We start from the raw sequence: 11,639 nt of genomic DNA on the forward strand, positions 1-11,639 counted from the left end.
CCACTGAAGAGTCTGGTGCCATCTTCTATACTTCTTCTCATGAAGTATTTATACACATTGATAAGATCCCTCTTGAAACCTCTCTTTTTGAGGCTAAACAGTCCCAGCTCTCTCAGCCTATCCTTCTATGACAGGTGCTCCAATCCCTTAATCATCTTTGTGGCCTGTTGCTGGACTCTCTCCAGTATGTCCATGTTTCTTTTGAATTGGGGAACCCAGAACCGGACCCAGTACTCCAGATGTTTCATCAGTGCTGAGCACAAGTGAAGGATCATCTCCCTCCACCTGCTGGCAATGCTTTTCCTAGTGCAGCCCTGCAGAGGGCTGTCGGCCACCTTTGTTGCATGGGTGCATTACTGGCTCATGTTCAACTTGTTGTTTACCAGGATGCCCAGATTCTTTTCTGAAAGAAAAGAGAGAAAGGATAACATTGTGACTTCCTCAGTCTTACCACTAGTTTTTTTGATACTTCATACTTGACTCAGAGCCCTTGCTATGGGCACCAGGGTATTTCTTGATAATCTCAGGTGATCTTGGAAAAAGATTTGTAATTCTTACTGTTATGCAGCAAAGCTTAACAATGGGGACATGAAACACTACCACTCCTAGAAATCAAATAAGAAAAACCTTAGATCTTCCATTTTATTAAAGGCTATTTTTTTGGCAATTTGAGTCCTGGGCTCACTATTTTTTAAACATGTGAATTGTGAGTATACCAGCAGGCTATTTTATTTTGGGGCTTGCCACCCTGCCTAATGGGTAGGTACTTTTTCAGTAGTGTATTTTTCACTGAAGACAGGATAATTCGTGGTTTCCAATGGATTTATTACCCTCTCTTTAATCCTTGTTGCTTTACATGTAACTGATTCGATAGACATGCCTTTCTCCTCTATTACATCAGTGGAACAGCTTTATCTGTGAATGAGCAAGATGTCTGATTTCAAACACTTGAATATCAACTTGAATTGATAATAATACTGAATTGAGTATGGCATGCCTACATGTCTTCATCCCTTTATAAATCAGGGTGTATAAGCATGATTCCACGCATAGGATAGTTAAATGGCATTTCTCCCATTTACTAAGAGGACGTCAAATAAGTGCCTGGTACAGAAGGCATTGAAATCAATGAGATTCTTTTAGTAGAAGACAGTAAGACCTTGTTCTAAAAAATAACTTGCTAAAGATATATTGAAATAATATTTTCTTTAGAAAGTTTTAAGCTTTAATTTACTTTCTGCTGAGCATAACCAATAAACTAAAGAAGTTATTCTTCAATGTGTTGCCTCAAAAGTGCATATCCCAGACACAACTTAGTTTATTTTATATCCGTAAATGAAGAATTGTCCTCCAATTGTGATGATGGTTTATACCTACTCCATCTACCTATCTACATTACTTCAGTTCTCCTGAACATTTTTTTTGTGACTGATTCAGAAACTCCTGAAAAAGCATCAATTTTTATATATACAAATGCATGTACACATTCATACATACACATACATCTTTGGAAGACCCCAGATTGTCAGTAGCTGCAAGTTTATCTAATGTCCTGTAAATTACGATAGCAGAAACTAATTTGGATTAAGAACCATTCTTAATATAATTACCATTTTCCTAGTTGCACATTCAAGATTAGAGGAAAAAAAGTAAATGACATCATTAAAATATCAAGGTTGTGCTAGGCCTGAGGAACAGGAAGGAGTAATTTAGGGTGGAGGAAGAGAGACTACATGCCTGATACTGCAGAGGCTGTCTGCATGATATTGAGAGGTCTGAGCAGACAAGCAGAAATTGACACAGCATTAGTTTCACCGTAAGGAGAGAGGGCAATGTGGTGACTCTATCCGGTGCTTTTAGTGAGTGGATAGTGCAAATTACTTGCTTTTGAAGCTGCTGAGCTGCTCTTGTGGCAGCAAAACTATGCGGCCCTTTCCATAGGACACTGAACAGGGGATCAGCGTTGCCAGTGGGAATGAGCTAGTACTAAACAGGTAGTGGTGCACTCCCCTCTTTGTGGCATTGCACGTTGTATGGTGACTGTAGATTATAGAATATGAAGGGACATTCAAATACAGAGTGAGCTACGGGGCTGTACCTTGCCTTTGAGAAATGGAAGTAAGATTGGCATGATGCTATGGTCTGTATTTCTTTGCCTAAGCAGATCTCAGTGAACTTTGCATTTGAATGGAGGTTTGCACTACCAATCAATGTATCTTTACTCTCAGTTTACTAGTAGCATTTGTAGTTCCTGAAGTTCACAAACAAGTTGCTCTTCAGAAGTTCCAACACTTGGGGATTTTATGCTTTCCTGTTATGTAGATCCAGAACTGGAGTGAGCTTTCAGCAGCCATGCATCATTAGGCTACTATGACCATTCTTCTCTTTTTCCTGGTTTAAAAAAAAAAGAACACAAAGATTATCAACACTAGTTCTTTAGAAATACAAACACCAGTTTCCTAGATTTGATGAAATACGAGTATTTATGCTGCTTCTCAGCAAGTGATTTTTTGTTGGTCATTGTTTGTCTCCATGAGTTTAGGTTTTGCGCTTAAAAGGTGGTTGGTTTAATTGATAAGTTTCAGTTTTTGAAAGAAACCCAACTTCATGTTATCAACAAAACTGACTATTGTTCTCCTGTTTTTAAAAGCTTATGTATAGTGCCCAACCCTCTGCTGCCACTTCAGAGTACTTGAAAATGTGCTTACATTTGAGTGTGTGACTATAGGACAGAGGGCCAAGCACCTTTGGCTTGTGAGCCACACACCATAATCGGAGACCTACTGGAAACATACCAAAACTTTTGGAGCATTCAGGGGACCAAGAGCTTCAGGAATGGCTGAAAGATGGTGCCTTTTCAAGTTGCTTCCCGCTACGTCGTGGTAATAGCAGGGGATGGGGTATGCACTGAGATTGTAAGTGAACCCTGTAATGTTAGCCTAACTTGTTTTCCCACTGCTGAGGATTCAAATTAGTGAGTAGCAAAACACTTTTGTTGCTTATGTGACATACTTCTGACACAGGAGCCACAGTTCAGGGATTTGGTAGCCACGGACAGCCCAAGAGTCATAGACTGGCTACTGCTGTAGTAGGAATTTATGCTGTGTCCAGGCCAGAACTTCAGTATAAGGAGTGATCAAGCCCTAAATGAGGAAGAAAACCATTTTCAGTTGTAGCTGTTTCCAGAGTGAGTACCATATTGGAATTGTCCTTGTTCAATCCTTTACTGAGCACTTCTTAGAAATACACAAATATTGGTGGAGGAATGGAAAACAGTCGAAATCCCTTAGCATGTGTAGAAGAAGCAAAGAAGAAACAAAATGCTGTGCTTCCTTTTCAAAGCTAAAAAAATCATAAGGTAGCCTAGGAATCAGACCCCTGCTTATGCTTCAAATAAGATACTTCATGCTGACAAGGGCTCCCAAATTTCTTGACCTGTGACTCTCTATCAGCATCACACATTCTTTGCTATCCACAATGCACTGTTATCATCAGCATTTTTATGAAAAGCATTTTGAGAGTATAATTTCCAGCTGCTTACCATAAACCATGTATGGTTTGTACACTGCTACTTGGGAAGTGATAATGTAGCCGGGCGTGCCTGTCATAAAAAACACCCTCACAGCCTGTTTATTGGCAATTTCAACAGAAAAGCTAGAATCTGAATACACGCTGAAACTCTGCCATGTTATTTTCACTTATGGGGAAAATGCTGCAAATTAGTGGTGAGGCAAAATGGTAGGAAGCTTAAATCATCTTTGATAAAACTACACCTGTTTTTTAAAATATAGAGACTCCAGATTAGTGCGTGTGAAATATAGTAATGTAACAGCTCTCAAATGTCAAGGATATTAGAAGGACATACAGGTACATGTGTCTGACCACAGACAGAGAAGAAAGCCTACAATATGCATTCCTCCTTCAACAATGTTATACGTGTTAGGCAGTGGGAGTGCACTCTGTTTTACCTAGATGAAATCACACAGGGAGTTTTAAGCAGAACATTATTACTCCATTGAAACTGAAGATCCAGGTAGTCACAGGTCCTTAATCTTATTGGAATTTGTAATTCTAATTATTTCAGATGGATGAAAACAATGCAATGAAAGTATGCAAACAAACTCTTGCTAAGTAGACAACAGTGTTTTGAAAATAAAGTGCAAACAAAACCAAGCAAGTTATTTGGGATACTGAAAATGTTTTTGCCACTGGTAATTGTCACTCAAGGAAGAGAATACCAGCAGTGACTGTTGTTAGCAATGTTTTATGACTAGCACCACAGTTTATGACAGAGCAGTGCTACAAAGCAAAACTTACTGTAATTTTTAAAAGATTTTTATGCATCCCCAGAGCTCAAGAGAAACAAAGGTACACTTTAGTTAGCTAGATGTTGTTAAATGCCCACAGAACAAGATGTAGACTCAATGAATTGCGACATTTTCATGGAAGGAATGCAAAGTGTTTCAGGAAAGATAAGGAATTCATAAGGTAGTCAGTTCTCTTCTCTGAGACAATCTGAATCCATGCCTGACCATACTTTCAGGTGCTGTTTTTAGGGAGGTATAGCATAATGGTAATGTGTAGTCAGTCTTAAAGTGTTTTTTGCCTTTGATTTTTTTTAAACGCTTAAACTTTTTGGTTTAACCTAGTGTTAAGGAGGAGAAGGCAAGATACTTCTATATGGAAAAAAATAGACACATTGTGTGAGACAATAATGATAAGGAATATGGTGAGACAAAAGAGGTGGAAAAGCTCTCCAGAAAGCAGATTGACTACTTTTAAGTAGCAGAAGAAAGTTTTTGATCTTGTGTAGTTATCTTGACCTAAGGCTGCTGCAGTGGGGTATCTTATTTCCTCCCTATCAGATGGAAAGGCATATTATTGTGGCCATCCTATTTCATTTCTCCATAGTCCGTTTATTTGCACTTTCTCAACACTTTTGGAAGACTTTGAAAAATAATCCTTTTCACTGAAGTTTTCTTATCTTTTAAATGTGTTCTGTCTATTACTATGGGAACATTGGGACCTTTAGTTCTTAAAAATATACCAGCTTGGCCCTGTCTTTGCTCCTGCTGCTGCTTCTTGTTTCTGAAATAAAGTTAGAGTCTTGCGTTTATCTCAGTTTTGTACAAGAAAATGTATCCTTCCCGAGGAATCTAAGTACATAAAATTATTATAGGAAAGAATTAGAAATAAATATTGTTGGAAAGATAATGATTTTTTTACATTATGAGGTTGATTTCTGAATTTTGATTGACCTTGTTAATATTTCTTTTTTTTTAAACCATGGGTATTGTGATAATAGCTCTCAGATTTCCCAGGTATTTACACTTTACGGCAATGATCCTGAAAGCTTTTCTTTGGGAGTGGTTGCCTGATCGGTAGAGGACTCCACCAGAAGCAGTTGGACTCTCTCTATATATAGGACTCAACCCAAGCAAAGGAAATTTCAAAGGCAGAAATATAATTTAGAAACAAGCAAGGCATCTAGGCAATTTTCTGATTATAATACATGTGCCCATTTGTACAATTTTAGCTGAAATGTTACATTTCCAAAAACTTTTCGGAAGAGTAAGAGGAGCAGGTATCTTCATATCTACGTAAACCTTTAGCCTGAATAGTGTGTTACTTGACTGCATGTATTACGGAACAGTGCTATTAATTTAGCATGGTAGAAAAATTACTCTTAAACAATAAAGGGTAAACATGAATAGCAACACTACCAATATATACAATCAGTCTTTTGTCAGACAATACATTTCTATAACAAACACAACTGAAATCTTCAGACTGGCTTGTAATTAGGCTCCTTTCCAAAAGTAATCCATTAATACAATAGCTGCCCAAATCCCAGTTCAACTTAATTTCACTGACTTTGATTTTTGGACCAAAAGCATTAAGCTTGAACTAGTGAAAAATGTACAAAATGTGCATTCAATTAAGGAGTAATTAGATACTCAATCACCCTTACATCACACTAGGGATTATCCAAGAAAGAAGAGAGATACTACTCACTGCAGTGTATAAAACAGTTTTGTTAATTAGTTTAGCACTAATTGAGATTGAGAAAGTGTCACTGTGTCACAGCGTTAGTTTGCCTACACAGAACCTTAAGAACACAAAGTTTTGGCTTTCTTTTGAGCTTACTCGCTCAGATTTTTCAGTCTAATTCCCAAATCCAGTCTCTTTTGTCCATGCAAGAGGAACCTTTCTGTTCACTTCGGGGAGAGGGTTGGTCCCTGCGTCATCATATCCGTAGCCCACTGAAAAATGTGCCAAGAGTTTTTCCCGAGATGGAGAATAACTTCTTATTATTACATGTTTTTTTATGTTACACCTTTATACCAAACCCCAGGAAGAACTGGGAATCCTTTGTGCTATTACATAAAGTGTAACTGTGGCTAAAACCAGCTGCTCTGTGAAGGGCTTACAGCCTCCCTTAGAAGGCAGCTGGTAGAAAGTTCTTCAAGTTGACCATCAAATGGTCCTGCTGCCAGACACCATGACTTTTGGGGGTATTGGATGGTAACCAGGAAGCACATGGAAATCATGGCACAGATTGTCACGTGGGTAGACGCTGACTTCTTAACAGCACTGCTGGTGACTGACAGCCTCTACACTCCTTTCCTCTTTAAAAAGAGTGGGAACTCTCTAGAGATGTGTTGACCCTGCAAGCAATTGTAGCCCCAGGTGACCATTTGCACCCAAACACTTACAGATTTTTTGTGTGTATGTACTGAGCTATAGTTGGCACTAAAATAACCTCAGAAAAAAGTGAGATTATTAGTATGACAGAATGAAATGATTCGGCACTCCCATACCTACCGCTTCCAAACTGAGAGCACTGGGACAACCTGAGCAGCTGATTTCCTAAGGTTATACTGAAGCACACGAATATGTGTTTGCATGAAACCAAGTATTGATTTATCTCTGCTGCTAATGAATATTACTGATATTAGGAGGGAAAAACTGGGTGGTTGCTTTCTATCTCCCGAGCCCACCTGACTCCCATGAGAGCGACGTACTCAGCACTTCACTTGGTACAGCCCCTAAAATGGTACACGGTAAAAAATTCTCTGTGACTAGTGTATTTTCCTTTCTAGTTTACTGCCATGTTCTCCACATTAGAATCAATTACCTGACTGATTCAGAAAGCCAATTGTAAAGCTTTGTTTCAAGTTAATAATTTTACCACTACATTTAACTTTGCGGTTTTATTGCCATTTCCTCCATTGCTAGTAAATCTTCCAGCACTGGCTTTACCCTAAAAGAGAAGAATCAGGACCATTATGTCACTGAAGTATATACCCTGAAACTGCCCCCACCTGCTGTCATGAAATCCCTGCTTTTAGTTTTCCCTGTCTCCCTGGCTGGACATAAACAGTCTTTCAGACCCACTGCGGAGGAATTTCAGTAACATAATTGTTCCATTCTCTTTTCAGAGAGGGGGAAGACAATGCTCCCACAGTGCCCTCGGATGAGAAGTGGAAACTTTTGAAGCTGCTGCTTCAGTTGAACCACAAAGCCTGTATTGTTTGTCTTCATCTAATTCAGCCTTGATAGACAGCTTTGACAGTTGGTCTATCCGCACGGTCCAGTGAAATTCTGGGAATGGGGCTGTACATTAAAAGAAGAAAACACATTAAATCTTCCAATTCACACTGTTAACTATTTTTAAATGGTAATTACCATTGCTTAGATAATTTCTTTGCCATAGCATTCAATAGTGGTCTGTGATCCAAACAGTACCACTTTTAAGCTTGGTATGAATGTTAATATGTAGAAATACTCGTTATTGTTTTGAATGTTAGATTTAATTTTATTCTGTGTCATCTCTTGTGCTGTCAGTAACCATCTTTTCTGTAGAGGGGAGGTGCATTCTATAAAGCTAATAAAAACATTGTTTGTTCACAGAGAGTGTTATGCAGATTCAGAATTGATTTTTGGGCAGAAAGGAACGCTTCTCTGCTAAACCTATGCACTTACCATGGTTAATCTGAATAAAGCTGAACGACTTTTGCATTACTAGGCACTTTACTGAAATAAAGGACAATTTTGAAATAAGGAAAGTTAACCAATATAACAATAAACAGAATCATCTGGATTATTTTCTACTTGGTCAGGCATGGAACTTTGCAAAGAAATGTTCAGTTCAGGCAGAAAATGATCGGCCTTTGTTCTCCTGTGAATTATGACAGTTCTGTTTGTTTCTGTACATTGCTGAGGATGGTGGTCTGGGGACCTGCTCTGCATGTCCTGAGCTCACTGCACAGCATGGGGATTGCCACGCTGGGCCACACATGACCCATCTGACAGAACAGATAAGAAGGGAACAGTAGTCTAAGCCAGCTGGTCATATCTTCTGATTCCTGCAAAACACCAAGATCTGAAGGACAGAGTCAATAATGTGGTGGGCAGTAGCTTTGGTCACCATAGCTATCAGTGAGGTCCACTTTCCTAGCATGAGGAGGGCAGGTTTATGCAGAGACCTATGTGAGTGGAAGAATGCTGGAGGCACAGATGGCAAGCTCCAGTCAGGGGCACAATGGAGACGCAAACGGTAGGTTCACAAAGGGGAGGTTACTCCCTTGGAGCAGATCGGTGAGTCATCAATCACAAAGTCATCACCAGGCAATGGTAAATGCAGTGTCAGAAGGCATGCTTCATCTACCTCTTCAAGGGCTATGGGGAGAGCTGCTGCTGAATGAGCTACGAATTCTCCGAGTCATTTATGTGTATATTAGGGACAGCAGAAACAATAGGACAAACCCACACACCACACGTGAGCTGGGTTGGGGGGAGTGGATACTGCTGACTACTTCATGTGTTCATAACTGTGTGTACTGCAGAAAAATGTGCTTCCTTTGGAGAGACACACAGCTGCCCTTGACAGCATGCATTGCAATAAATGTGTAGAAAATGTATAGCAAGCAGCCCACCATGAAGTCATCTGTTTATTTTGGGCTTAGCAGAGTAGCAATTGGCAAATTGCTCCTTGGGCCTATAGAAACTTGAATTTCTTAGGGTTACGTTTAAGGAAGTCCCTCTCCGCCTTCTGCCCAAATTTAATGAAGTATAACCCTATTGTCTAGTCAAGGGGTTCAAGATTTCAGTGCTGGCCAAAAGCACGCATTCCCTCTGCAATGTCCCCAGCACTTCCATAACGTCCATGTAGCAGCTTCACTGTTTGCTGCCCCTCTACCTTCAGCAATGACCCCCCCAAGCAGCTGCAGCCAGAGCCCAACCCCAACATGCTGGTCACCAGAGCCTGGCCTCCCACTGGTCCACATCTTGCCGTATGTCCTGGTTTCAGCAGGGATAGAGTTAATTTCCTTCCTAGTAGCTGGTACAGTGCTGTGTTTTGGATTTAGGGTGAGAACAATGTCGATAACACACCGATGTTTTAGTTGTTGCTAGGTAGTGTTTACACTAGTCAAGGACTTTTCAGCTTCCCATGCTCTACTGACTGAGAAGGCCGGAGGTGCACAAGAAGCTGGGAGGGGACACAGCCAGGACAGCTGACCCAAACTGGCCAAAGGGGTATTCCATACCATGTGACGTCATGCTCAGCATATAAAGCTGGGGGAAGAAGGAGGAAGGGGGGGACGTTTGGAGTGATGGCGTTTGTCTTCCCAAGTAACCATTATGTGTGATGGAGCCCTGCTTTCCTGGAGATGGCTGAACACCTGCCTGCCGATGGGAAGCAGTGAAGGAATTCCTTGTTTTGCTTTGCTTGCGTGCGCGGCTTTTGCTTTACCTATTAAACTGTCTTTATCTCAACCCACGAGTTTTTCTCACTTTTACTCTTCCGATTCTCTCCCCCATCCCACCGGGGGGGAGTGAGCGAGCAGCTGCGTGGTGCTTAGTTGCCAACTGAGATTAAACCACGACACCGTAGGGCAGGGAGGAGTTTCTGCATAAAGTCTGCTGCAATGGCCTGCAATGGCTAGGCTGGACTGTCCACGGTTTTTGACAGGAGCCTGATAATTTGTCCTAGTTGTAAGGTTTGGTACTAAAAGCTTGAGAAAAAACCCCAAAACAAAGCCCTGCGAGGTGGAAGTCAACTGGTTTCTACCAGTTGAAGACCTATTCCTACCTCCTCGCACCCAGCAATGAAGGAACTTTCCAAAAGCGGAGTGAACCATGTTCCAAACCTGGCAATTTCCAGGTTCTGTGCACAGCTCATTCGGAAGATCTTTTCCCTTTGCACACAACATATTATTAACTACTGAGTATTAACTGCGAGGAACTGTAGTATTAATACAGCAAATATTGACATTATGATGAAATTGGAACTAGATTTATTCTCTAAATAAATGTGTTCCTTATCTTGGAGCTGGCTGATATTATTCTGGCTGTGAAATACAGATACATTGCAAAGCAAATGATGTAATGTCTCCACCAAAAAACTGAAGTCCATTATTTCCCTTTCCTGTGCTCCTTTCCTGTGTTTGCTGTTCTTTCCTGCGTTGCCTTGTGCAGTGAACTTCTAGTCATATAAACACTACTACTGAGGAACTGAGGTTGGTAAATTTATCTCAACATTTGTCAGACTCTTTTTTTCTAGGCTTGGCTTTGAAAGAGAAAAAAACCCCACTGGTAAAAATACTTGTAGCTGTATTTTGTCTTTAGAACCAGATCTAATTATAACAACAAATTCATTCACGAAACACACCCATTCTAATTACAGATTGGTCAATCCACATTCATGGTGTGTTGGGAAAAGTCAAATTAGTCTTCCAGGTTTCGGTAGGAATCCGCAGGGAGGAATTTGCAGGAAGGGCTCTCTGTGTATTACTTCAGTTACATTGCACCCATGAGAGGTTTTATTGAGTGTGGTGAGACTCTGCTACTCTCCAATTAGAGTTCCACATGCCTGCCTTTGTATTAACATTTTTAAGAAATCATAAAAACTGATAAAGGTGTTCTGAGGGTAGTGTAAGGCCCTAAATTAATAATTTCCTCTTAAAGCCTACAGCCACTAAAATTCTTCTGATTCAGATTGCTATCTGCACTGGAAGTCTTTTTAAAGGTAAGTATTAATGTGTGTGATGCTCCACATAATTTTAAACATTTATTAGAAATGTGAATTATAAGTTTCCAAGAGGTGTTGAGCAGTTACACACTTGTTGATCAAGAAATAATGACATAATACTTAAAAGGAGCTATGTGCCTCATAAGGCAAAAGCTGGCTCTGCAGCCCTCTGGTAAACTTTAGAAAGGTATTAGGAACAAGAAGAAATCCAGCTTTTGGGAGAAGGCAGGTGAGTTGGGCCAGGATCTGCTGTCGATGACCTTCCTTCTGCAGGTGACGCGTTCTTTGGGTTCCCCTGTAGTTTTCTGGAGCTTCCAGGAAAACTTAGAGGCTTTAAGCTCTTAGCTTGACTTCAGACTATGGCGTGATGTGCTTTGCACCCTGGGCTGTGATCCTGGGCTCCTGCCTGTTCAGATCAGAGGAGCCTATTAGAGAGCACCATGCCTCCCTACAGCTGCCTTCTGCCCTGGCTCCCACATTTCCTTTGCATGAAAATCAAGGCATAGGTGGAGCAATAATGAATACTAGGTCTGTTCCCAAAATACACCTGTGAGGTGACCAGGCATAAATTGGTGTGGGTTAAAGGGTAGGCTTGATCCCAGAC

General features: G+C 40.5%; 1 protein-coding gene across 1 annotated transcript in view; it reads left to right on the forward strand.

Annotated features, from left to right (window-relative positions):
* The window catches only part of CA8 (carbonic anhydrase 8), a 53,046-nt gene extending 44,971 nt beyond the window's left edge, over window positions 1–8,075 (forward strand). The window contains exon 9 of the mRNA XM_076332206.1: window positions 7,443–8,075. The gene's annotated coding sequence lies outside the window, so the exon portion shown is untranslated. The remainder of the gene's footprint in view (window positions 1–7,442) is intronic.
* The last annotated feature ends 3,564 nt before the right edge of the window (window positions 8,076–11,639 follow it).

The sequence above is a fragment of the Aptenodytes patagonicus genome, chromosome 2, assembly GCF_965638725.1.
Source record: "Aptenodytes patagonicus chromosome 2, bAptPat1.pri.cur, whole genome shotgun sequence".
Classification (NCBI taxonomy): Eukaryota; Metazoa; Chordata; class Aves; order Sphenisciformes; family Spheniscidae; genus Aptenodytes; species Aptenodytes patagonicus.